The sequence below is a fragment of the Zea mays genome, chromosome 2, assembly GCF_902167145.1.
Source record: "Zea mays cultivar B73 chromosome 2, Zm-B73-REFERENCE-NAM-5.0, whole genome shotgun sequence".
In the NCBI taxonomy this organism is placed as follows: domain Eukaryota; kingdom Viridiplantae; phylum Streptophyta; class Magnoliopsida; order Poales; family Poaceae; genus Zea; species Zea mays.
Window position 1 is genome coordinate 149,883,067 of NC_050097.1, and position 25,084 is coordinate 149,908,150.

General features: G+C 42.8%; 3 long non-coding RNA genes across 3 annotated transcripts; all 3 read left to right on the top strand.

The window, feature by feature from the left end:
• Positions 1 to 12,187: 12,187 nt before the first annotated feature.
• On the top strand, positions 12,188 to 12,869 carry LOC118476371 (uncharacterized). The gene is made up of 3 exons (XR_004856346.1): positions 12,188 to 12,331; positions 12,420 to 12,736; positions 12,811 to 12,869. It is a non-coding gene; the product is annotated as an uncharacterized lncRNA (long non-coding RNA).
• A 1,823-nt stretch (positions 12,870 to 14,692) lies between these two features.
• Positions 14,693 to 15,780, top strand: LOC109944564 (uncharacterized). Its single transcript, XR_002267645.1, has 4 exons — positions 14,693 to 14,716; positions 15,474 to 15,533; positions 15,619 to 15,681; positions 15,756 to 15,780. It is a non-coding gene; the product is annotated as an uncharacterized lncRNA (long non-coding RNA).
• Positions 15,781 to 15,800: 20 nt separating this feature from the next.
• On the top strand, positions 15,801 to 16,409 carry LOC118476370 (uncharacterized). Its single transcript, XR_004856345.1, has 3 exons — positions 15,801 to 15,827; positions 16,025 to 16,087; positions 16,286 to 16,409. It is a non-coding gene; the product is annotated as an uncharacterized lncRNA (long non-coding RNA).
• Positions 16,410 to 25,084: the final 8,675 nt, after the last annotated feature.

Genomic DNA, 25,084 nt, shown 5'->3' on the forward strand with positions numbered 1-25,084 from the left:
CGGGAGAGAGCGGTTGCTACGATACTGGGCCTTGGTCTGGGCCATAACAAGCAGATGGGCCTGTGCTTCGTATTTGCGAGTTAAACTTAGTACCACATCGGCCACTAAACTATGTATACACCTGTTTATAAGTTGTAGTGCGTATACAAGTTGTGTAGTCTTGGTTGGTCATGGCTGTGATCCCACACAAATTACTTTTTTGGTAAAATTTGGTCATATACGCGGAGTACAGGTTTGGGAATGGGAAATTGGGACCCACCTGTCAGAACGTGTCTGCGAAATGCCACGTGTGTGGGACCAGGTTTGGGAATGGGAAATGGGGACCCACCTGTCAGAACGTGTCTGGGAAATGCCACGTGTGTGGGACGACCACCTGTCAAACTCAATACACAGGTGTGGGAATGGGAAACGCGGCACAGATGTGTGGGAATGGGAAACAGAGAAGAGTCTACAAGAGACATGGGAATGGGAATAGAGAAGAGGCTACAAGAGACATGGGAATGGGAATGGCAGAACCAGGAATGGGGCAGCCTACCCCTTAGAGTCTTAATAAGTAGTATAGATTGGAAGCCCATGACTCTTAATATATAAACAATATATATATATATATATATATATATATATATATATATATATATAGTATGAGCTCTAATTAATATATATGTTTCCGGTATGTATCATCATAAGTATGTAGTATATTGATATATATTTTGAGAACACATGTGCAACAACATCAACATGCACACGCTGCAGCCATGCATGGAATCAATCAACCTCCACATACAGAAGACCGGACATGCACTTATTCACTTATATAGCATGCGCACATTTCTGCATGCTCACTTTAAAGGAGCAGGAACACATTCTTAGGGTCCACTGAAGATGGAAATAATACCTGTAGAGACCGGAAAGCAGAGGCATTTGTTGCTGCTGTTGCCTGGGTTCGGTCGAGATGGAACATAGAAAATAAAAATTCCATATCATCTAGTACATTTTGTTTAGCCATGAGACTTGAATTAAAATTATTCACTTGAATTACTCTATTCTAGGTACCAAATAACTTCGGAAAATCATAATTAATTCATTTTAACTCTGTTTCTATTCGTTCAAGTTGCGTTAGCTTCGTATAAATATTTACTTCGCAGTAGCAACATTAATTATATGATATCCCATATCTTTATAATCAGGTAACTAATTTGATTAATATATGTTTTCTGGATTAACTATTCTAATATTAATATAGTATCATGATCTTATGGTTATCTTTGGCCTAAAAGATGATTTATAATCAAGTAATGACTTAGATTAATGTTGAGTTAATTATTTATAAGATATTCTCTCATATGATCTATACTAACCAATTTATAATATATTTTAATATTTGAATCACATAGATCTCCATAAATTATAACTTCTTAACCGTAACTCCGAATTTAGCGATTCTCGATCCCGCGATCTTTAAACTTCACGTAGATTATTATTATGTAGTTTGTTCTTATGTTTGGTGTGATGTTAATTTTGTCCATAGCATGTTTGTTTATATTGCTACGTTTAGTAGTGAGGTCACGAGTCACCTGAAGATTATCCTGGTACCTGGAATCTCAAGTCCCAGGCAAGTTGTGCCCTTGATCACTTTTATTTACCCAAAATGTTCTCTATAATATTTTTATCATGCACATGTTTAATTTTGATGGGACCCAATAGGTCACCCTAGTTTGGTCATCTTTACACCTTGTTTACCCTGAACTATTTGGGTAGTTTCTGCTATTGCTCTATATGGTTTTGGGTTTAGTATTACATTCTGTTCATATTCTAATTATACTGTTATTTTATTTATTATTTATGACAAGATCATTATTTTAATTGAGACATGGAGCTTAACTTGAGAAACACGTGCCACCACAAGGGTGAAATGGGACGCCCTTGGCTGACTAACTGGGAAAGCTAGTGGAGGACTACCTTACCCAATAGGGGCAAGGGCAGTAGGGGAGTAGGAGTGTAGGGAGGTTCCTGGGTTGATTTTGCTGCGATGGCGGTCAGACGGGGAAACCTGCATTGCTCTTCCTAGAAACTGTAGCGGATTTTCTGAAGCTAGTGGAACTTTGTAAAGGCCTCGTAGTGGATCCCTAGCCATTCACCTCGGTAGTGTCTAAGGGTCTAGCTAACCCTGGCGACATGGGATACACGACTTGTGGGTACAGGGTACAACCTCTGCAGAGTGTAAAACTGGTATACTAGTTGTGCTCGCGGTCATGAGCAGCTCAGGACTCACGCATGATTAATTTGTGGAACTAAACTCAATTTTTCATATGCATTGCATCACGGGTGTTGTTACCAATTTTGATCTACTACTTATTTGGGTTGGTATCTACTTATACTTAGTAATTGCTAATAAAATTTTGACCAAATTTAAAAGCAATGCTCAGCTTCAACCATCCTTTTGGTAAACCTTACACTTCACATGAGCTCCCACCTTTGGCGAGTTCATGCACATTATTCCCCACAACTTGTTGAGCGATGAACATATGTGAGCTCACCCTTGTTGTCTCACCCCCCACAGGTCAGGAACATGTACCGCAGGATGAGGCGCGTGAAGGATGTTGTGATGTGTTCGTGAGAGGTCTAGGTCGTCGTCTCCCAGTCAACTTTGGGTTGCTAGATCGTTGTCTCCTTATGATGTAATTATTTATTTATTTTGTACATAACTTCTATTATATAGTAAAGATGTGACATTCGTTTTTGTACCATAATTCATCATATGTGTGAGTTTTTGTCCCATCACACCTTGTGATTATGTTCGCGCCCGGGTCTTGGTGCCCCCGAAACCCGGGTGTGACAATGTACTAGTGTTTAGTACCTGGGGTGAGGCCTTGTTGATCTGGGGCCCACGTTAGAGTCACTGCGTGCTCGACCCCGCCAGGGCCAGCGCTGACACCAAAGCACAGGTCTAAGGCCCGACCGTGGTTGCAATTGTTCTCACATGGGCTATGGTGACGCTGTGTATGGGTGGGGTACACTACAAAACAAACCCCCTTATGGCAACGTATACCTAGCAACGTATAGTTATATGTGTTGGAAGTGATTAGGTTGCAACGCTTGTTACATGTTGCAAGCCACATTCGTTAATAATAATGGTACTAGCAACGTTTAACATGCGTTGCAAACTGCATCCGTAGAGTAACTACGATCACGACAACGTTTACCATGCGTTGCAACCGTATGCGTAGAGTAATTTGAATGCGTTGCAAACTGTGTTGTTTATTTTTTTAATGAAGCATAGTGGTATGATACTTAATTGTGCAAAAATATAGAATGAGAAATTGAACAACAAACATGTAGAATGTAACAAAAGGAAACCAACTCCAGTATGAAGTCCTTTTGGTCCACTTTTGTATTGATGTTTTATTTTATTAAAATATTTGTTGCATCCTTTTTGTGATTTTACTTATCAAACACCCTCTAGCCATGTGAAAATAGTAGTTGCGATTTGTCAAGGCACTTGAAGTTATATATTTGTTGTAATTTTGTTTATTCGGCAAAAAAGAGCTTAAAGTTTTATATTTGTTTATTCGGCAAAAAAAAGGCCTTCAGCAGCCTCGAACTCAAGACCAACTGTTCAACATTAACACCAGCTAACCAACAAACCCTAGTAGATTTTCATGTATGATGGCACTTCAATTTTTTATAACAATTATTGCAATCCGCTCGGCCTCCCTAGATCCCTTCAAGACCAACAAATCTGCGCTGGACGCGACCTCCCTGGATCCCAGAAATCCGCGCCTCCATTTTCTGGCCGCGTCCGGCTGCGCCTGCCAAGCTCGCTGTGTCAATTTTCTGGCCGCGCCCGGCGCCGCCTGCCAAGCCCGCCCACACGGCCACACCCAAGCACCTATAGGCCTCCAGCCACACCAACGCCCTGCTGGCCGCTGCGCACCACCACCTCCTCAAAAGTCAGCGCGCGCCTTCTGTAGGACAGCGAGAGGAGACGAGGAATAGGATCGAGCCGGTCTCCCACAGTGAAGGACGTGATCCCCACGACTTCATTAAGGCCTACTCCCCGCCACAAGCGCTCAGGCAAGGTATCCCTCTCATTCCCCATGGAGATATTGGTGTGCTGTGTAGACATCATTATGTGCTGAAACTGACTACTCATTTACTCAATGGAATTACCAATGTCTCAAAGATAGCTATCTATGAATTTTGGATCAATGTATTGTAGTTACGTTTGGAGAAATAAACATATGTAGATGAATGGTTGTATTTTGTTCCAGTGTCGGAATGGATATTGGCCTGGTCAAGCGTCTTCTGCGTTACTCTAAAGGTTCTGATCCATATCTAGCTGGTGTAGAGAAATTCCTTGAATTTGCATTTAAAGATAAACCTGAAGGTATCAAGATTTATTGTCCATGTCAGACATGTGTGCACACTACTGTTCAAACAAGGGATGACATGTATGGGCATTTTGTGTGCAATGGGATACTTGAGAATTATGATGAATGGAATTTTCAAGGTAATGTTTCAGTGCAACACACAAGTAATCCAGAACCAAATTCGAATATTGACGAAAGGTATGTTAATGTTGACCAGCTGTTACAAGACGTCGTTGGTCATTTGTATGATGACACACCTATGACTGATGGTCAAGAATCGGTCCAGGGACCCAATATAGAAGCACAACAGTTTTATAAACAGCTTGAAGATTCAAAAAGGCCATTATGGATAGGTTGTGAACTCACACAACTAACTTTATTTGTGGTTTTGTTTAATATCAAGTCCATGAACAAATGGTCAAATAAATCTTTTGGGGATCTACTTGAGGTTCTGCATATGGCTATTCCTAATGGAAATGAACTGCCCAAGAACTTTTATGAGGCTAAGAAAATAATATCTAAATTTGGACTTGGATACGAAAATATTGATGCCTGCCCAAACAACTGCCAGTTGTATTGGAAGGAAAAGAAGAATGATGATTTTTGTGCAATCTGTAAGGTTTCGAGGTGGAAGGATAAGGATCCAACGTCTGTATTAACAAAGAAGGAAAGAAAGAAAGCAACACCCTGCAAAGTTTTACGATACTTTCCAATTAAAGAGAGGCTGAAAAGAATGTTTATGTGTAGAGAAACAGCTTCTCTTCTAAGATGGCATGACGAGGAGCGCATTAAGGATGGTGCATTAAGACATCCTGCTGATGCACCGGTGTGGAAGAGGTTTGATGAAAAGTTCCTAGGATTTGCAGCAGAATCACGTAATATTCGTTTTGGTTTGGCTACTGATGGATTTAATCCATTTGGGATGATGAGCTCTACACATAGTTGTTGGCCTCTTATATTGGTGGTATATAACCTTCCTCCATGGCTTTGCATGAAAGATCACAACCTTATGCTCTCTTTATTGATTCCTGGTCCTAAAAGTCCTGGAGATAGAATTCATGTGTTCCTTGAGCCACTCTTGGATGACCTAAAGGAATTATTTCTAACCGGCTTGTACATATTAATTGACCAATGCTGAATAAACCAATGCTAAAAACACATCTAATAGAAGCATTTAAGTATCAAAATTTTGTCTGTAGTGAATGCAAATTGCAGTAGAGTTATGTTTTAGTTTTTTCGATGGAAATCAACATGCTTATATGTGCTTTTTTAGATTTCACTGTTTTCCATATATCTGAACTGCATAGCAAATCAGAATTTCGTTTTTGTCAAGCTGAAAGAAACTGTCTTCTGTTCTGGATTCAGTTTATGTCTGAAATCAATCTGAAAGAACAACTTAATTTTTTTTTCATTCCTGAGAGGCCTGCATGCTTATATGTGCTTTTTTCTCTTTTTGTAGCTCAAGGAATGTAGCTCAAAGAACCTGTTGTTGTGCAGATCTCCCTAGCAAATACAAGCCTAGAAAGAAGCATTGCTTGACCGCTTCGACCATCGGCGCTGGTGGCAGCCTGGACAAAGCTCCTTGTCGAAGCACCAAGACGACAAGACTCATCAACAGCGAGAACTAGGAGTATAGACAAGTGGTGTGGAGATCTCTTGTACAAATATGAGGAAAAATTGTAGGGCATTGAACTACCGCGTAGCTTAGTGCTGACTGTTAGTTTTGGGGTGCTTCCTTTTCAATGATGTGTTTGCTGACTGTTACAGTTGGGCTACCAGTTTGCTAATTATCATTTGTATCGATGCTGATTAATGTGAACTCTATGCTGAACACCTTGTACATATATGAGATGTTGATTATGTGCATCCCACAGTTCGGAAGGTGTCACTCTGTTGTTGCTTCAAATCTGTTTCTATTTGTTTTGGCAAGATTGAAAGGGTTGAGGATATCTCATCCAGTTTCGAGTGTCACTTGGCTGAACCTTTTTTGCTCAGCCCCTGTTTTCTTTTAGACTTATTTCGACTGTCATGAAACTGTGGCTAATGAACCCCCCCTTTAACTCAGATCTTCTTTAGCATATTACACAAGTGAAAATGGCCAGGACACACCTCACTACTCCAAGCCTTTTAACACAAGTGAGCAGGGTATAAGTTATAGGGGCCCAAGAGTTATAGTGCTTCAAAGTGGGGTAAAAATACAAAAATTCAGATTCAGCTATCTGAACCAAATTCAGTTTTAGTAAACTGCACCAAGTCTGAAATTTTTGAAACCGACCAACCCCACTTTGGACCACTTTTTCACTCAGTTGCATATGGTTTTAGGTCTACCATACTTAATAAAATTTCTTCTCCTATAGGTACTCTTCAAGTTTTATATAATAACCTTTTGCCAAAAGCCCACAGATCAAAAGTTACAGGGGCCCAAAAACAAGCAAACCAAACTATTTTTAGCTGCACCAAAACTGTACCAAATCTGAAATCTGCAAATTACTCCAAATGTCTATCAAAAACTTGAAAATCTTCACACATGAAAGTTGTTTAATTTGAAACACTTTACAACTTTGGTATTTTGATTTTTGGAAAAATATGGCTAGATTTTAAATTCCACTTTTGGGCTAAACCTTTTCTTCTAGTGTGCCATTACATTTTGTCTGGTTTTGACATATATATGTTTTGTAAATAAACTCCACAATATTATTTGGATCTGCAAGTCTGCAACTTTGATGAGCAAAATGCCTGTACAGATAGATGTTTCAGCTACTTGTACTAGCACAAGATGAACTTGTGCAGATTTAGCATACATATGTTTCAGCTAAAACATGAATTATCAATCCTTAAGGTAGACTGTCAACTGATGAGTAATCTGTTGTTCCTCCTTTTCTGAATTTTACACCAAAATCAAGTGTCCCAGCTATGTATTTCAATGGTGGATGTTGTGAACTTTGAGTGCTCATCTGCAGCCAACAAGCATAGCCCACTATATTGGAAATCATGTACCTCCTCTGTTGCATCCCACAGATCAGTTAGAGACCTGTATCTCAATGGTGGATGTTGTGAACTTTGAGTGCTCGGGGTGTGAGGACTGTTGTTAGTAGCTGCACTGGAACTTGACCCCTGTAATCCCCCCTATGACACTTGTGGTGTTACTGTTATTTGTGGTGTCACTGGTGTGTGAGGTGAGGGTGGACAATTTTGTGCACCCCCTGAATCTTCAACACTTCCACCTGAAACACCTGGCTGCTGCAACACCTGACCAGGCACAGTGTACTGAAACTGGAATTCACAAGGACCAGATTATGTCAGTTTGCTGAACATTTTCATCACTGTCCCAATTCCACCCCACTTCAGTTGTTACTGCTTCTCCCCAGAATCTTGGTGGCACACCCTTACCTTTGAGCAGGCATCTAGCCATCTCCACTACAGATTGGTTCCTTCTCTCAACAACCCCATTTTGCTGAGGATAATAGGGAGTGGTGGTGTAATGTTTGATTCCTTGCTCATTGCAAAAAACAATGAAGGACCCTGAGTTAAACTCTCCCCCTCTATCTGTCCTCAAAGCTTTCAAATTACCTCCCAACTCAATTTCAGCTCTTTGTTTTATCTTCTGTAGTGATGCCAATGCCTGATCCTTTGTGTTCAACAGATCTACCCACATATACCTGCTGTAATCATCTACTACAAGCAGGAAATAGGATTTTCCACCAACTGTCTTTGGTCTGATCTGCCCACACAAATTTGCATGAAACAATTCTAGTCCCTTTTGAGCTCTGAATTCAGACTTCCTTGGAAATGGTGTTCTATGTTGTTTTCCCAAAGTGCATCCATCACAGACTTGTTCCACCCTGTCTACTAAGGGCATCCCTTCCACCATCTTCAATCTACCTAGTTCTCTAAGTGACCTGAGATTCAAGTGCCCAAATCTAGCATGCCATTTCCAGGCAGGATCAGTGTGCTTTGCCAGGAAACAAACAGGTGAATCAGCATCTAGTTTCAAAGTGTACAGCCTGTTACCAGTGCGAGGTGCACTGATTAGCAGGTTATTTTCAGGATCTAGTACACTCAACCTCCCATTAAACAGTCTAATATCACATCCACCCTCTTCAAGCTGACCAAGACTTATTATATTACTCTTCAGTTGTGGGATGTAATAAACACTTGTGAAGACTTTGTGCTGATTTTGCTTTCCCTGAACAACTAGAGCTCCCAAACCACATATTTTAACAGTTGAGCCATCCCCAAATCTGACTGATCCACTCACAGATTCATCAAGGTGTGAGAGTGCAGGCTTTGTACCTGTCATGTGATTACTGGCACCAGTATCAAGTACCCACACGCCTTCAGGACATATCATCGAGATCACTTTTTCTTCAGACAAATGAACAAACTGTGGTGCTCCATGCACTGTGCATTGTACTTTAGCAAACAGAAGTGCCCCAGTTTCAACACCACCACCAGCAACTGCAAGATTTGCCTCTGGTTGTTTTTGTTCCTTGCCTTTCTCCCTCTTAGGACGCTTACAGTCTTGAGGCCAATGACCATATATCCCACAATTTCTGCATCTCCCTTTTCTCCTAGGTGTGCCTTGTGAAGTGAGTTTCTGCTTACTGAAACTTCCTGAACTCCCTCCATCAGATCGACAGGGAGCCTTAGGCTTCCACTGACATGAGTCACTACTGCTACTGTCTTTATTTGAAGACGACTGAAAATGATGCTTATGCTTTTCAAGCCAATCTTCTTCAGCTAACAGTAAATGACCTGTTTTCAGTGATGTGCTCAACCTTGTCTTCTAGTCGATCTTCAGCAGCACGAAGTCTGCCAACAAGATCTTCAACTGTAAGATCCTTCATCTCACAAAACATTTCAATGGATACTGCTACTTGATTAAACCGGGGTGGTACAACACGCAGGAACTTTTTGACCACACGGGTATCATCTATAGATTCACCAAGGGATTTGATATTTGTGACAAGGTTAGTAATTCTCATCCCAAAATCCTCAACACTCTCCCCCTCCTTGAACTCTATATTCTCAAATTCTCTAATAAGTTTCTGCACATTTACCTCCTTAACCCGATCAGCACCAATCCTCATGATCTTCACAGCCTCCCAAGCCTCTTTGACTGTCTTCTTTGCACCAAGTGTCCCCCACATCTCTTTGGGAACAGATCTCATCAGAGCACCCATTGCTTGCCTGTCCTGTGAACCCTGACGTTGGTTCCGAAATCAATCACTTCCCAGATCTCCATCGCCTCGTAGTTGATCTCCATCAACATTGCCCACTCTGCATAGTTGGATCGGGTCAGCATGGGCCATACTAGAGAACTTTCCTTGATGCCTGACATCGTGGCACTTGGCCATACCCTTCGAAACAATCCAGTCCACGAAGAAGGGGGCTCGTCAGCTGTCATCGTTGCCGAGCCACAACCCCTGATGCAATAGCTTTGAATTCACCTTGCAAAGCCCCATCTTCACCCACATACCAGACGCCGAGAATCAAAAGCAACCATCAAAGGCGAAGCTGAGGCCGAGACAAACTTCAATGCGACGCCTTCAGGAAGGGAGTGACGTCGGGGACGACACTGTCGCGAGTCCGAGATGGACCAGGCTTTCGCCCAAGGAAGAAAATGTTGGGGAATACGACGCCCCCAACAGGGGAAGCGGTGCCCAAGGGCGTCGCCGTCGCCGAGGCTCTCGCCCAAGAAGCCCCCAGCACCAACGTCAAGCCAAGAGCTACCGTCGTCGCCGTCCTCCATACCATATGCGTCACATAGGCACATGGCAGAGCCGCACCCAGCAGCCGATGGCACTAGCACACACGACCACCGAATCTAGATGTCGCCGAGCACCCTGCCACCTTACGCCGTCCTAGTTGTTTGGTCCTTACCGGTTGTTTGGTCCTTACCAGTAAGGTTTGTTCTAGTATCTATACATACATGTGAAGCTCACTGAACCGGTTGTTTGGTCCTTACCAGTAAGGTTTGTTTAGAACACTTGTCCGTCGTCACAAAACACCATTGTGGACCACCCCATCATCGACCGAGTTGCTCACGGTTTCTCCAGACAAGTTTAGGTGAGCACCATGACTTTTGTACGCCGGTGAGGCTTTCTGTATTTCTGATTTGCACGCTACCGTATTCAAACTCTTCCGGTTACTCTACCAGGATCCCAATGTCCGTCGTCGCCGTGATCTGGGAAGTCTAGACTATTTGAATCCGGTTCACTTATGGGTTAGGTCGGGTCGGGCTCTGGTGACGTTTAAGAATGCAAATCCTTGCTGGAGATAACCTGCGTGGGCTTGTCGTGAGCGCGCAACCTCGTGCCCGGCTTAGGGTCGCCGGAGTCACTATCGTGGACTTGAGTTTCTGAATAAGCAAAAAAGACAGGGATCTCAGTGCTAATGTCAGTGAAACAATCAAATATTACATAGGACCTTTATTCGGTTAGCTGATGCAACGAGGGTAATTGCGCAAAATTGCACAGCGCTGGCGCGGGTGGATGGCGCGGGGCCAGTTTTCTCATGTGTTTGTGGGGCGAGCGGGTCGGTTTCGGCCCAGTCACTTCCGCTCAACTCCTGTTTTTTAAAGTTTATGTTCTGGATCGGTTATTGTGACAGCGATGACTTGGTTGGGTTGTGACAGCGATGATAAATCCACTAAAGAAGCAAAACAAATTTTATTTTGATATAGAGAGACTATTATAAACTATACATGTGATGGTTGCTTCGGTAGAGAGAAGCTTATTAAAATTAAATTTTTTATGAACTATTTATGGTCAACAATAACTCAAGAGAGGTTAAATGGCTTGGTGATTCTATATATCGAAAAAAGTTGTAGGATGAGGCTTCTATATCGAATTTCGCACTGGGCCCCTGAAAAGCCAGGAACGACCCTGCTTGATCTGCTTCAAGTGTTTCATCAATTTATTGCGCGACGGTATCAATTGAAATGTACATTAATATTATAATTGTGTAACAAATCTTCCCTGTATTATGGTTAAAATTTAACAATACAAGTATTTTGAATTACACAATCAGTTTTTAGCAAAATATTTGAAAACCATATTGAATTAATTAAATAATTAAGGTATTATTTTATGTTTCCCTCCCATTATTTTATTTCCCTCCAATTTATTTTACTGACATACTATATTTCCCTCCGTTGTTTTGGATCCCTCCAGTTATTTTCGTAGTGGGCCCACTCTCCATAGACATAGCAAACTTCTTTCATCTTCTGCAGACCTCCCCACCACTTTTCCTTCATCCGCGAGGGGCACAACAGAGGGCTCTCCATCCATCGTCCAGGGGGCTCCATCCGCGCCGTAGTCGCTCGTCTAGGTCGTGACCCCTCTCTGCTTCGCCACCCCGACCTTGCCTCCAACCGCGCCCTTGCCTCCCACCGCCATCGCCGCCTCCACGGCCATCACCACTGCCTCGTCCACCGGCGCCACGGCCCTGCCCTTGGCCACCACCGACACGTACACGGCCTACTTTCGTGGCCGTTGTCCTCCGCTGTTGGCGCACGCTGAGCCGGAGGTCGGATATCTACCAAGTCGAGCTGGAGACGGAGGTCAGCCTCTGCCTACAAATCATCATCATCAGCCAACAGGTGCTAATCTGCCTTTTTTTATTCAGCAAGAGTCGACGTCAGAATCTTACCTCGGTCCATCCAAATTTACTTGCATCATATGATTCTTAGACGACCAAATTATTGTCATTGATTGGTCTGCAAATACATATGGACTGTTAGTATTTTCCTTCCCTACTTGTTTTTAATTTAGGTCATTGTGCAGTGGTAACTGGTAATGGCACGAGGTGGGAAACAACGCATTACTCGTAGCCATGATGAGTACTTGTCTGAGGACCATATTGGAGAGAAAAGTCCCCAAAAAATGTTGCATCATCTGAACAAAACATAAGTAATAAAGAAGACCATTTAGATAGCAGAAGCGATAATGAGTCCCAAGGTATGCACACATTACTTGTAATACCGCACCTTGTCTTTATGGATACTTGCATATGTCATTCTCACTACTGAAAATTGTTTTTTTGGAGACATAACTATGTCAAATAACATAAATGGAGAGGACCAACTTGATGGCGCTGATGAGGTTAAAGAGGTTAAAAGGCGTGGGAAGACAAAACTTATTAATGTTTGGAACATTCCAAGAGGCCATAGGGTTGTAGTTAACTGTAATGAGCTGAATCAGCCTATCGGAGAAGAGGCAGGAGTCCTTGCAAAATTCCTTGGCATGGTTGCTAGGAATGGCTCCTTGTGTAGCTTAAGCTTCAAGGATTGGAGACTACTTATAGGAAAGAAAGATAGGAACCATAAACAAATCAATAAGGAGGCCATTCTTAATCAAGTAAAGGTAAACTTTCACATTTTTTCAGTTGCCATGTAGTAACAGTACACTTTCACAATTCTTTTCCAATTGTTATGTAGAAGAGATTTCTTTACCCTGCCCGCATGGAAACATGGGTGCTGCGAACAATTGGAGAGCGATGGAGGCAACACAAGTCCAATTTGAAATCCATTTATTTTGACCCACATAAGAGTCAGGATGCTAATAATAGTAATGCTCCTGATGGTGTATTAGCTGATCAGTGGGTTGCGCTTGTCAATAATTGGATGACCCCTAAAGCACAGGTACATTACTATAGTCATGATAATCATTTCGTTATTTATCTAATGAACCATCTAATTTACTTTTGTTCCTATATACTCTTTGTTTCGTAGGATTTAAGTGAGGCCAATAGGATAAATTGTACAAGAAGAAAGTCAATGCATACATCTGGAACAAAAAGCTTTGCTCGGAATAGAGAAGAATTGGTATTATTTTTGCAATTATAATTCACAGCATGTTCTTTACAAATGTCAAAAATCCATGTTAATTACATTACCTTAGTTATATTTTTATTAACATGTTTACAGAGGGAACAAGATCCTAAAAAGAAATACCCTCATAGGGCTGTTTTGTATATCCATACACACAAGTCTAACATCGGCAATAACAGAAATCCACATGTGGTACAGTAATTGCAAAAAAAATGTTTCATTTACTTTTTTTCAAATCCAATTGTTCTTCCATGGTGTTTATTGAGTATTGTTATTCTCTTGCAAGGGTGAATTGAAGGAACTTTTAGCACAACAACCTGATTTAGCGGACTCTAGTAATGGAAAGGATGCATGGGAAGGAGATGCACTAAACAGAATATTAGGAAAGGAAAAGCCTGGCCATATCCATGGTCTGGGCCTTGTTCCAAATCCAAAACAAGTTTTTGATGCCTCGACATCAAGCCGTATGAAGCATCTAAATGTAACCACTTTGGATGAAACATCCAGTGAAGATGTAGTATCACTTAGACTTGAATTGGAAAAACTTCAAAAGCATGTCCAGAAGCAAGATGATACTATACTAGATTTGCAACATACCGTGGAGTAGAGATGTCAATGGGGACCCGATACCCGCCAACCCGTGGGGAATTCCCCTATTAGGGTACGGGTATGGGACGAAAATTGTCCCCATGGGTATGGATATGGGACAAAATCTTCACTCATTGGGTAAACGGGTATGGGTTTGGGAAGCAATAATCCGAACCCGATTACCCATGGGTATTTCATACGTGTACACCTGTCGTGTTTGTATGAATGAGTTGAGGCCGAGCCGGCCACCAAGCCCAGCATGACAGCGCACCAGGCCCCAGGTCCTAGCCAACAAGGCAACTAGCAGATTAGTAAAAAAACAAAACCCTAAAATAACCAGCCATATGCTATGCCCTGCCCAGACGATGGTGACGACCATGGATTCTCAAGCGCCAACGAACTCAGATGGTGACCAAGGAAGGTGAGAAAACTCCATTTCTCCATTGCTTCTATCGATCTCGAAGTACTTGTGTATTTTCTGATGGATGGATAAATGGATCATGGTTCATGGATGAGTGCTTGTCGATGTAATGATGTCTAAAATCTAGATTGTTTGTGCTACATGTTAGTACCTAGTTATCCCTTAATTGGGGATTGGGACCCATTGGGGACCCGAAACCCGAATGGGGATGGGTATGGGATGAGTTTTGTACCCATGATGGGTATGGGGATGGGTATGGGGATGGATCAAACATGATGGGTATGGGTATGGGATGCTATAACCCGGTGGGGAATTCCCCATTGACATCTCTACCGTGGAGCGACAGAAAAGGCAACATGTAAATCCAAATAACCTTATTTCTAACTCACTAAAGATTGCATGGACTTAGCATTTTTATGTCCTAATGTTTTTATGCTATTACAGGGCTATCCAGATGCTCCTTTATCGCCACCAACATATGTTCGTCCTGCTATGAAACGACAAGTATGTATCTCTATGAAAATATATAAGTTTACTATTGTACTTGCTCGTACAACCAGCATCGCCATGAGCTTATTTTAAAAAAAAATGGTGATGCAAATGTCTTTGATTCGGATAAGTTCATACCATAGTAAAATTACTCTTCGTCTGCAAAATAGCAATCCTACTCTACAACTCCTAGTGGATCTGAACCAAAATTCTCAAACCAAAGTTCTACCCTCTCAACTGATCTGAACCGTCTGGACAGCAGCCTCAAGAACGTTAAGTTTTAAATGGTAAGGGCTCCCTCCGGTGGCTCTGCCACTTGAGGCTTCGGCTTTGGCTTCTCAACAACAATGGCTTGTGTGGTTAGGACCATTCCAGCTACAGAGGCCGCATTCTGGAGCGCACACCTGGTCACCTTGGCAGGGTTAATCACACTAGCTCTAAAGGATCCAGTATATGTGTCTGGTGTGACAAGAACTAGTCTGAATTGTCTAAAACAATTCCAATGCCAGCAACACACACTACGATGGTATAGGTCTACTCATGAACTTAGTGCCGCACATAATAGATGATGGGTCCTAGTCACATTTACCAGCACATATAAACATATTAACAGCATTGGACCTCTAGCAAATACAGTTCATACCATCTAACTGCATAGGCACAGATAAACATATTTACTCTTTTGCAGAGTGTCACTTCTATTGAAATCTTCAATATTTAGGGTTTAGGACATAAGATTTTTTTATGTCCTAATGTTTTTATGCTATTACAGGGCTATCTAGATGCTCCTTTATCGCCACCAACAGATGTTCGTCCTGCTATGAAACGACAAGTATGTATCTCTATGAAAATATATAAGTTTACTGATTTTTTGCACATATATCTGAATCTTATATATATATATTTCCCTATAACAGCGAATTTATTGTCAACTTCGTAGTGAAGATTCTAGTATGTTTGGTGAACGGAATAACACAATGGTATGAATGCATTACCATGAATTCCATCCTAGTTTTAAAATTTTCAAGCTGTCATTTATCCAATAACTCTACAGGAGGATGAAAACGAAGATGATGAGTTCGAGGAACTGCACTCAGACTACAAATGTTCTAAAATTCAGGATAAGGTTAGTACATTATGAGTACGAGGAACTGCAATCATAGATTTACTCCACCCTAAGGCCATACTGAAGCAATCATATTTTTGTCCATGTTAGAAATCTAGTTTATATGATAGTGTATACATGCTGAAAGTAGCAGCAAGCATCAGATTTCCTATACTACGTTCCATAGTAGTTCACTGATGTGTGTTCTTTAAATGCAGAGCAAGCCACCACAGTCACGACGTGAAGCACTCCATGCTAGTAGAGTTTCTGCATCAATAAAGGTAAAAACAACAGTACTAATGCAACCAAGGTGATCAATGTGGTCCTTTTGAAACTCAGTGTACTCTACACGTCTTGGAAATCCTCTAATTATGCACCAATTAAGAACCATCAAGTAACTATTTATTAGTAAAAATTCTTATGCATCCTGCATATTTATAGCTACTTGCTAACCACTAACATCCAAAATTCACTTGTAGGTTTCCACAGATATTTTCTTAAAGAGCACAAGATATCCAAACAGGAAGGTTGCCTTAGGCAGAGTACTTAGCCAGGACCCCAAAACCAAAGTTGGAGATGTTGCTTTAGGCAAAGAATTTTGGATGGTGCATGTTAGTCTGGTATCTGTGCGCGATGAACCACTAATAAGTCCATATAACAACTTCAAGGTTCTTGGACAAGTAGGCAATAATCCAATTGCATGGCCTTCAAGTTGTGTAAGTTCATCACTTCACTTAACAAGAAATTATTCTCCTCATTATTGCATTTGGTTAAAGTATTCTAATTCATTCCTTTTGTAGATTGAAAAGGTTAACTGATAACATGGGATGAATAATAGCGCCGGGATTGCTAAGGTATTTAATTGGCCCCATAAATACTCTATATCTCCCATGAATAGAGACATCAAGTTTGAGCTAATAGGTTAGGAGACATCAGTGTGTTAGATGTACATATATAAATTTGGGCAGGGCCATTCATTTGGGAAGCCCTCACTGATATATGACACTAATAAAACCATAGTAGGGGGTTTGTGTGACCAAATCTTGAATGCCATAGCCAAGCTGCATCATCTAGCTTTGACAGCAAACAAACTGGAGGTATCACACTCAACTGTACTGTGTACAGTCTGTTCCCAGTGCGAGGTGCACTGACCAACAGGTTATATTCTGGATCAAATACTTTCAGTCTACCAGCAAATAGTCTGATGTCACAGCCTGCTTCCTCTAGTTGTCCAAGACTAATTATGTTGCTTTTCAATTGTGGAATGTAGTACACACTAGTGAGTACCTTGTGGTCACCTTGTCTGGTTTTCATCACCACCGAACCTAGTCCACAGATTTTGACAGTAGACCCATCACCAAACTTCACTGACCCACTGACAGTGTCATCAAGTTGAGAAGTGTCATGTGGTTACTAGCTCCAGTGTCTAATACCCAGACTTCATCTGAACAGACTGCAGTCACTACTTTTTCTTCAGACAGGAGTATTTCCTGAGAAGTTCCACCTAATGAGTCTTGCACCTCAGCGAAGAGTAGTGCTGCATTCTCCACATCTCCAACTGCAACATTTGCCTCCTGCTGTTTGTGATCCTGCTTATCTCTTTTTGGTCTTTTACTGTCTTCTGCCCAATGACCATAGATGCCACAGTTTCTGCATCTCTGAAAGGGAAATGTGCCCTTGGGCCATTTCTAAGTATTTTGGTGATTAAGTGCCAACGCAAGTGCTTAAATGTGAATCTATGCCCATGGATGAACAAAGTGCAAATCACAAGTAAAGGTATGTTTCTAAGCCTTAGTACATTGGTTTTGTGTACTAATATATTTGTCTAAGTGTTAGAAACAGAGAGAAGAAGAAAAGAAGAATATTGGCTGTGTACAGCCAACAGGCTGTTTCGGTCTGGGGCACCGGACTGTCCGGTGGTGCACCGGACAGTGTCCGGTGCGCCAGGCTGCCTCGACCTGAAGACGCCGCTCTCGGGAAATTGCCGACGGCGTACGGCTATAATTCACCGGACTGTCTGGTGTGCACCGGACTGTCCGGTGAGCCAATGGTCGGCCGAGCCAACGGTCGACCGCGGAATCTGCGCGCGACACGTGGCCTGGCCAACGGTCGGAAGGAGGCACCGGACTGTCCGGTGTGCACCGGACTGTCCGGTGCGCCAGATCTGCAACGGTCGGCAACGGTCGGCTGCGACTGTTAAGGAAAGGAATCGGGCACCGGACAGTGTCCGGTGTGCACCGGACTGTCCGATGCGCCCGACGACAGAACGCAAGGATGGCCTTCCAGATTTGCTCTCAACGGCTCCTAGCTGCCTTGGGGCTATAAAAGGGACCCCTAGGCGCATGGAGGAAAAAACGAAGCATTCCTTGAGCACTCTTGATCACTCACACATCAATCTTGCACACTTGTTCGACATTCTAGTGATTTGAGCTCCGTTCTAGTGTGCTAGTCTCTTGAGCTCAAGTCTGGGTCTTGTGTGTGCATATTCGCTGTGATCTTTGTGTCGTGTGTGAGTTGCTAATCCCTCCCTTGCTCCGTGATTCTCTGTGAACATCTTTTGTAAGGGCGAGAGGCTCCAAGTTGTGGAGATTCCTCGCAAACGGGATTGAGAAAAGAAAAGCAAGAACACCGTGGTATTCAAGTTGATCATTGGATCACTTGAGAGGAGTTGAGTGCAACTCTCGTCCGTTGGGACGCCACAACGTGGAGTAGGCAAGTTTTGTACTTGGCCGAACCACGGGATAACCACCGTGTCATCTCTGTGATTGATTTCTTGTGGTTATTGTGTTTTGACTCCTCTCTAGCCACTTGGCCATAATTGTGCTAACACTTAACAAGTTTTTGTGGCCTAAGTTTTGAAGTTTTACAGGATCACCTATTCACCCCCCCCCCTTTAGGTGCTCTCAATTGGTATCGGAGCCGTTCTCTTCAAGAAAGGGACTAACCGCCCGAAGAGATGGATCCTAAGGGGAAGGGAATCGTGATCAACGACAAGGAGAAGGAGTCCTTCATCAACGAGCCAAAGGATGACAAGTCCAACGACTCGGGCTCAGGCCATAGACGAAAAGATGGGAAGAAGAAGAAGACAAGGCGCATCAAGGAGATTGTCTACTACGACAGCGACGAATCTTCCTCTTCCCAAAAGGACGACGACAACGACTATAGGAAGACGGTCAATTCGAACTTTTCATTTGACTATTCTCGTATTCCACATAATTCGAATTCGCATTTGCTTTCCATTCCTCTTGGCAAACCTCCACACTTCGATGGGGAGGACCACGGATTTTGGAGTCACAAAATGCGTAGTCACTTATTCTCTCTCCATCCAAGCATATGGGAGATTGTAGAGAATGGAATGAAATTTGATAGCTCAGATAGTCCTATGCTTATAAATGAACAAATCCATAGAAATGCACAAGCTACTACTGTTCTTTTAGCATCCTTGTGCAGGGAAGAATACAATAAGGTGAGCGGCTTGGACAATGCCAAGCAGATATGGGACACCCTCAAGATCTCTCACGAGGGCAACGACGTCACCATGCTCACCAAGATGGAGTTGGTGGAAGGCGAACTTGGAAGATTCGCTATGATAAGGGGGGAGGAGCCAACCCAAACATACAACCGGCTCAAGACCCTTGTCAACAAGATAAGGAGCTATGGAAGCACGCGATGGACGGACCACGACGTTGTCCGCCTAATGCTAAGGTCATTTACCGTTCTTGATCCTCATCTCGTAAACAATATTCGTGAGAATCCCAGGTACACGACGATGACGCCCGAAGAAGTACTCGGAAAATTCGTAAGCGGGCGGATGATGATCAAGGAGGCGAGATACGTCGATGACGCGTTAAACGGTCCAATCCACGAGCCTCAACCCATTGCTCTCAAGGCATCGAGAAGCAAGGAAGCACTACCAAGCAAGGTGGCGCAAATTGAGGCGGCCGGGCTTAATGATGAAGAAATGGCTCTCATCATTAAGCGCTTCAAGACGGCGTTAAGGGGTCGCAAGGAGCATCCCAACAAGACCAAGACGAAGGGGAAGCGCTCATGCTTCAAGTGTGGTAAGATTGGTCACTTTATCGCTAATTGTCCCGATAATGATAGTGACCAGGAAAAGAAGAGTGGAAAATGGGAAAAGAAGAAGAATTACAAGAAGGCAAAGGGCGAGGCTCATATTGGAAAGGAGTGGGATTCGGATTGCTCCTCGTCCGACTCCGACAACGAAGGACTCGCCGCCACCGCCTTCAACAAATCAACCCTCTTCCCCAACGAGCGTCACACATGCCTTATGGCAAGGGAGAAGAAGGTATGTACTCGCAACTCTACCTATGCTTCTTCAAGTGAGGACGAATCTAGTGATGAGGATGAAGTAGATTATTCATGTTTGTTCAAGGGCTTAGATAGATCTAAGATAGACAAAATTAATGAATTAATTGATGCCTTGAATGAAAAGAATATACTTCTAGAAAAGCAAGAGGATTTGTTGTATGAAGAACATGATAAGTTTATAGAGGCTCAAAAATCCCTTGCATTAGAAATTAAGAGGAATGAAATGCTTGCTTGTGAAGTGTCAACATGCCATGAGTCAATTTCTAAATTAAAGAGCATTAATGATGACTTAAATGCTAAACTAGTAGAAGCACATAAATCCAACTCTTGTGTTGAACATGTTGAAATTTGCACTAGGTGTAAGGATGTTGATATTAATGCTTGTAGTGAACACTTAGTTTCAATTTCAAAATTGAATGATGAATTAGCTAGTCTTAATGCCCAACTTAAGACTAGCAAGAGTGAATTTGAAAAACTAAAATTTGCAAGGGATGCCTACACTATTGGTAGACACCCCTCAATTAAGGATGGGCTCGGCTTCAAGAGGGAAGCCAAGAACTTAACAAGCCATAAGACTCCTATCTCCACCAAGGAGAAAGGGAAGGCTCCTATGGCTAATAGTGTTAAGAAGAATCATGCTTTCATGTACTATGATAGGAGATACTCTAGAAATGCTTATAGGAGTTATAATGCTTATGATGATTTTAACTCACATGCCATGTTTGCTTCTAGTTCTTCTTTTATGCATGGTAGAAATATGTCTAGGAAAAATGCTATGCCTAGAAAGAATATTATCCATGCTCCTAGGAAAGTAGTGAATGAACCTTCTACAATTTATTGTGCTTTAAATGCTTCCTTTGCTATTTGTAGAAAGGATAAGAAAATTGTTGCTAGGAAGTTAGGGGCAAAATGCAAGGGAGACAAAACTTGCATTTGGGTCCCTAAGAATATTTGTGCTAACCTTGTAGGACCCAACATGAGTTGGGTACCTAAAACCCAAGCCTAAATTTGCCTTGCAGGTTTATGCATCCGGGGGTTCAAGCTGGATTATTGACAGCGGATGCACAAACCATATGACGGGGGAGAAGAAGATGTTCACCTCCTACGTCAAGAATAAGGATTCCCAAGATTCAATCATATTCGGTGATGGGAATCAAGGCAAGGTAAAAGGGTTAGGTAAAATTGCAATTTCTAATGAGCATTCTATCTCTAATGTGTTTTTAGTAGAGTCTCTAGGATATAATTTGCTATCGGTTAGTCAATTATGCAAAATGGGGTATAACTGTCTATTTACAAATGTAGATGTGTCTGTCTTTAGAAGAAGTGATGGTTCACTAGCTTTTAAGGGTATATTAGACGGCAAACTTTATTTAGTTGATTTTGCAAAAGAAGAGGCCGGTCTAGATGCATGCTTAATAGCTAAGACTAGCATGGGCTGGCTGTGGCATCGCCGCTTAGCACATGTGGGGATGAAGAACCTTCACAAGCTTCTAAAGGGAGAACACGTGATAGGTTTGACTAACGTGAAATTCGAAAAAGATAGACCTTGTGCAGCTTGTCAAGCAGGTAAACAAGTGGGAGGAGCACATCACAGCAAGAATGTGATGACCACTTCAAGACCCCTGGAGCTGCTGCATATGGACCTCTTCGGACCCGTCGCCTATCTGAGCATAGGAGGGAGTAAGTATGGTCTAGTTATTATAGATGATTTTTCCCGCTTCACTTGGGTGTTCTTTTTGCAGGATAAGTCTGAAACCCAAGGGACCCTCAAGCGCTTCCTCAGGAGGGCTCAAAATGAGTTTGAGCTCAAGGTGAAAAAGATAAGGAGCGACAACGGGTCCGAGTTCAAGAACCTTCAAGTGGAGGAATTCCTTGAGGAGGAAGGGATCAAGCACGAGTTCTCCGCTCCCTACACACCGCAGCAAAATGGTGTGGTAGAGAGGAAGAACAGGACACTCATCGATATGGCGAGGACGATGCTAGGAGAGTTCAAGACCCCCGAGTGCTTTTGGACGGAAGCCGTGAACACGGCTTGCCATGCCATCAACAGGGTCTACCTTCACCGCCTCCTCAAGAAGACTTCGTATGAGTTACTAACTGGTAACAAACCCAATGTATCTTACTTTCGTGTATTTGGGAGCAAGTGCTACATTCTAGTGAAGAAAGGTAGAAATTCTAAGTTTGCTCCCAAAGCAGTAGAAGGGTTTTTATTAGGTTATGACTCAAATACAAAGGCGTATAGAGTCTTCAACAAATCATCGGGTTTAGTTGAAGTCTCTAGCGACGTTGTATTTGATGAGACTAATGGCTCTCCAAGAGAGCAAGCTGTTGATCTTGATGATGTAGATGAAGAAGATGTTCCAACGGTCGCTATGCGCACCATGGCGATTGGTGATGTGCGACCACAGGAACACTTGGAGCAAGATCAACCTTCTTCCTCAACTATGGTGCATCCCCCAACTCAAGACGATGAACAGGTTCATCAACAGGAGGCGTGTGATCAAGGGGGAACACAAGTTGATCATGTGATGGAGGAAGAAGCGCAACCAGCACCTCCAACTCAAGTTCGAGCGATGATTCAAAGGGATCATCCCGTCGACCAAATTCTGGGTGACATTAGCAAGGGAGTAACTACTCGATCTCGATTAGTTAATTTTTGTGAGCATTACTCCTTTGTCTCTTCTATTGAGCCTTTCAGGGTAGAAGAGGCCTTGCTAGATCCGGACTGGGTGTTGGCCATGCAAGAGGAGCTCAACAACTTCAAGAGGAATGAAGTTTGGACACTGGTGCCTCGTCCAAAGCAAAATGTTGTGGGAACCAAGTGGGTGTTCCGCAACAAACAAGACGAGCACGGGGTGGTGACGAGAAACAAGGCTCGACTTGTGGCAAAAGGTTATGCCCAAGTCGCAGGTTTGGATTTTGAGGAGACTTTTGCTCCTGTGGCTAGGCTAGAGTCTATTCGTATCTTGCTAGCATATGCCGCTCACCATTCTTTCAGGTTGTACCAAATGGATGTGAAGAGCGCATTCCTCAACGGGCCAATCAAAGAGGAGGTGTACGTGGAGCAACCCCCTGGCTTCGAGGATGAACGGTACCCCGACCATGTGTGTAAGCTCTCTAAGGCGCTCTATGGACTTAAGCAAGCCCCAAGAGCATGGTATGAATGCCTTAGAGACTTTCTAATTGTTAATGCTTTCAAGGTTGGGAAAGCCGATCCAACTCTTTTTACAAAGACATGTGATGGTGATTTGTTTGTGTGCCAAATTTATGTCGATGACATAATATTTGGTTCTACTAATCAAAAGTCTTGTGAAGAGTTTAGCAGGGTGATGACGCAGAAATTCGAGATGTCGATGATGGGCGAGTTGAACTACTTCCTTGGGTTCCAAGTAAAGCAACTCAAGGACGGCACCTTCATCTCCCAAACGAAGTACACGCAAGATCTGCTAAAGCGGTTTGGGATGAAGGACGCCAAGCCCGCAAAGACTCCGATGGGAACCGACGGACACACCGACCTCAACAAAGGAGGTAAGTCCGTTGATCAAAAAGCATACCGGTCAATGATAGGGTCATTACTTTATTTATGTGCTAGTAGACCGGATATTATGCTTAGTGTATGCATGTGTGCTAGATTTCAATCCGATCCTAAGGAATGTCACTTAGTGGCGGTGAAGCGAATTCTGAGATATTTAGTTGCTACGCCTTGCTTCGGGCTCTGGTATCCAAAGGGGTCTACCTTTGACTTGGTTGGATACTCAGACTCCGACTATGCTGGATGTAAGGTCGATAGGAAGAGCACATCGGGGACGTGCCAATTCTTAGGAAGGTCCCTGGTGTCATGGAATTCTAAGAAACAAACCTCCGTTGCCCTATCCACCGCTGAGGCCGAGTATGTTGCCGCAGGACAGTGCTGCGCGCAACTACTTTGGATGAGGCAAACCCTCCGGGACTTTGGCTACAATCTGAGCAAAGTCTCACTCCTATGTGACAATGAGAGTGCTATCCGCATGGCGGAAAATCCTGTTGAGCACAGCCGCACAAAGCACATAGACATCCGGCATCACTTTTTGAGAGACCACCAGCAAAAGGGAGATATCGAAGTGTTTCATGTTAGCACCGAGAACCAGCTAGCCGATATCTTTACCAAGCCTCTAGATGAGAAGACCTTTTGCAGGCTGCGTAGTGAGCTAAATGTCTTAGATTCGCGGAACTTGGACTGAATTGTATCATACATGTGTTTATGCTTTTGATCATGTTCGTTCTGCATTTTGTTGCTTATTGTGGTGCTCAAGTTGTACAAACACTCCCTGGACCTCACAAGTCCGTTGCAAAGTGATGCACATGTTTAGGGGGAGATGTGTTACAACTTGACCCTTTGAGACTAACCATATGCTTGAGTTTGCTTGATTTAGTCTCGAAGGAGAATTGAAAGGGAAAAGGTGGACTTGGACCATGAAAGACTTCCACTGCACTCCGATGAGAGGGTAACTTATTCCAAGTCCATCTCATGGACTCTTATTGCCATTTGCTCTTAATTGAAGATTTTGGTGAGGCAATGGGGTTAAAGGGGCCAAGATTGATCCCATTTTGGTGCTTGATGCCAAAGGGGGAGAAAATAAAGGCCAAAGCAATAAATGGATCAGCTACCACTTGAGAGATTTTGAAAATAGTAGAATAGAGCTTTTGGTTTGTTCAAAACTCTTGCATTGTCTCTTTCGTCAAAAGTTGGCTTCCTGCGGGGAGAAGTATTGATTATGGGAAATAGGGGGAGTTTTTGAAATCCTTGATCAATCTCTTTTGGAATGACTCTCTTTATGCTTCAACATGTGTGTTTGACTTAGAGATAGAGATTTGAGTTTGATTTGCAAAAACAAACTAAGTGGTGGCAAAGGATGATCCATATATGCCAAAAATGAATCAAAATAGATTTGTGTTTTATTTGAAGTGAT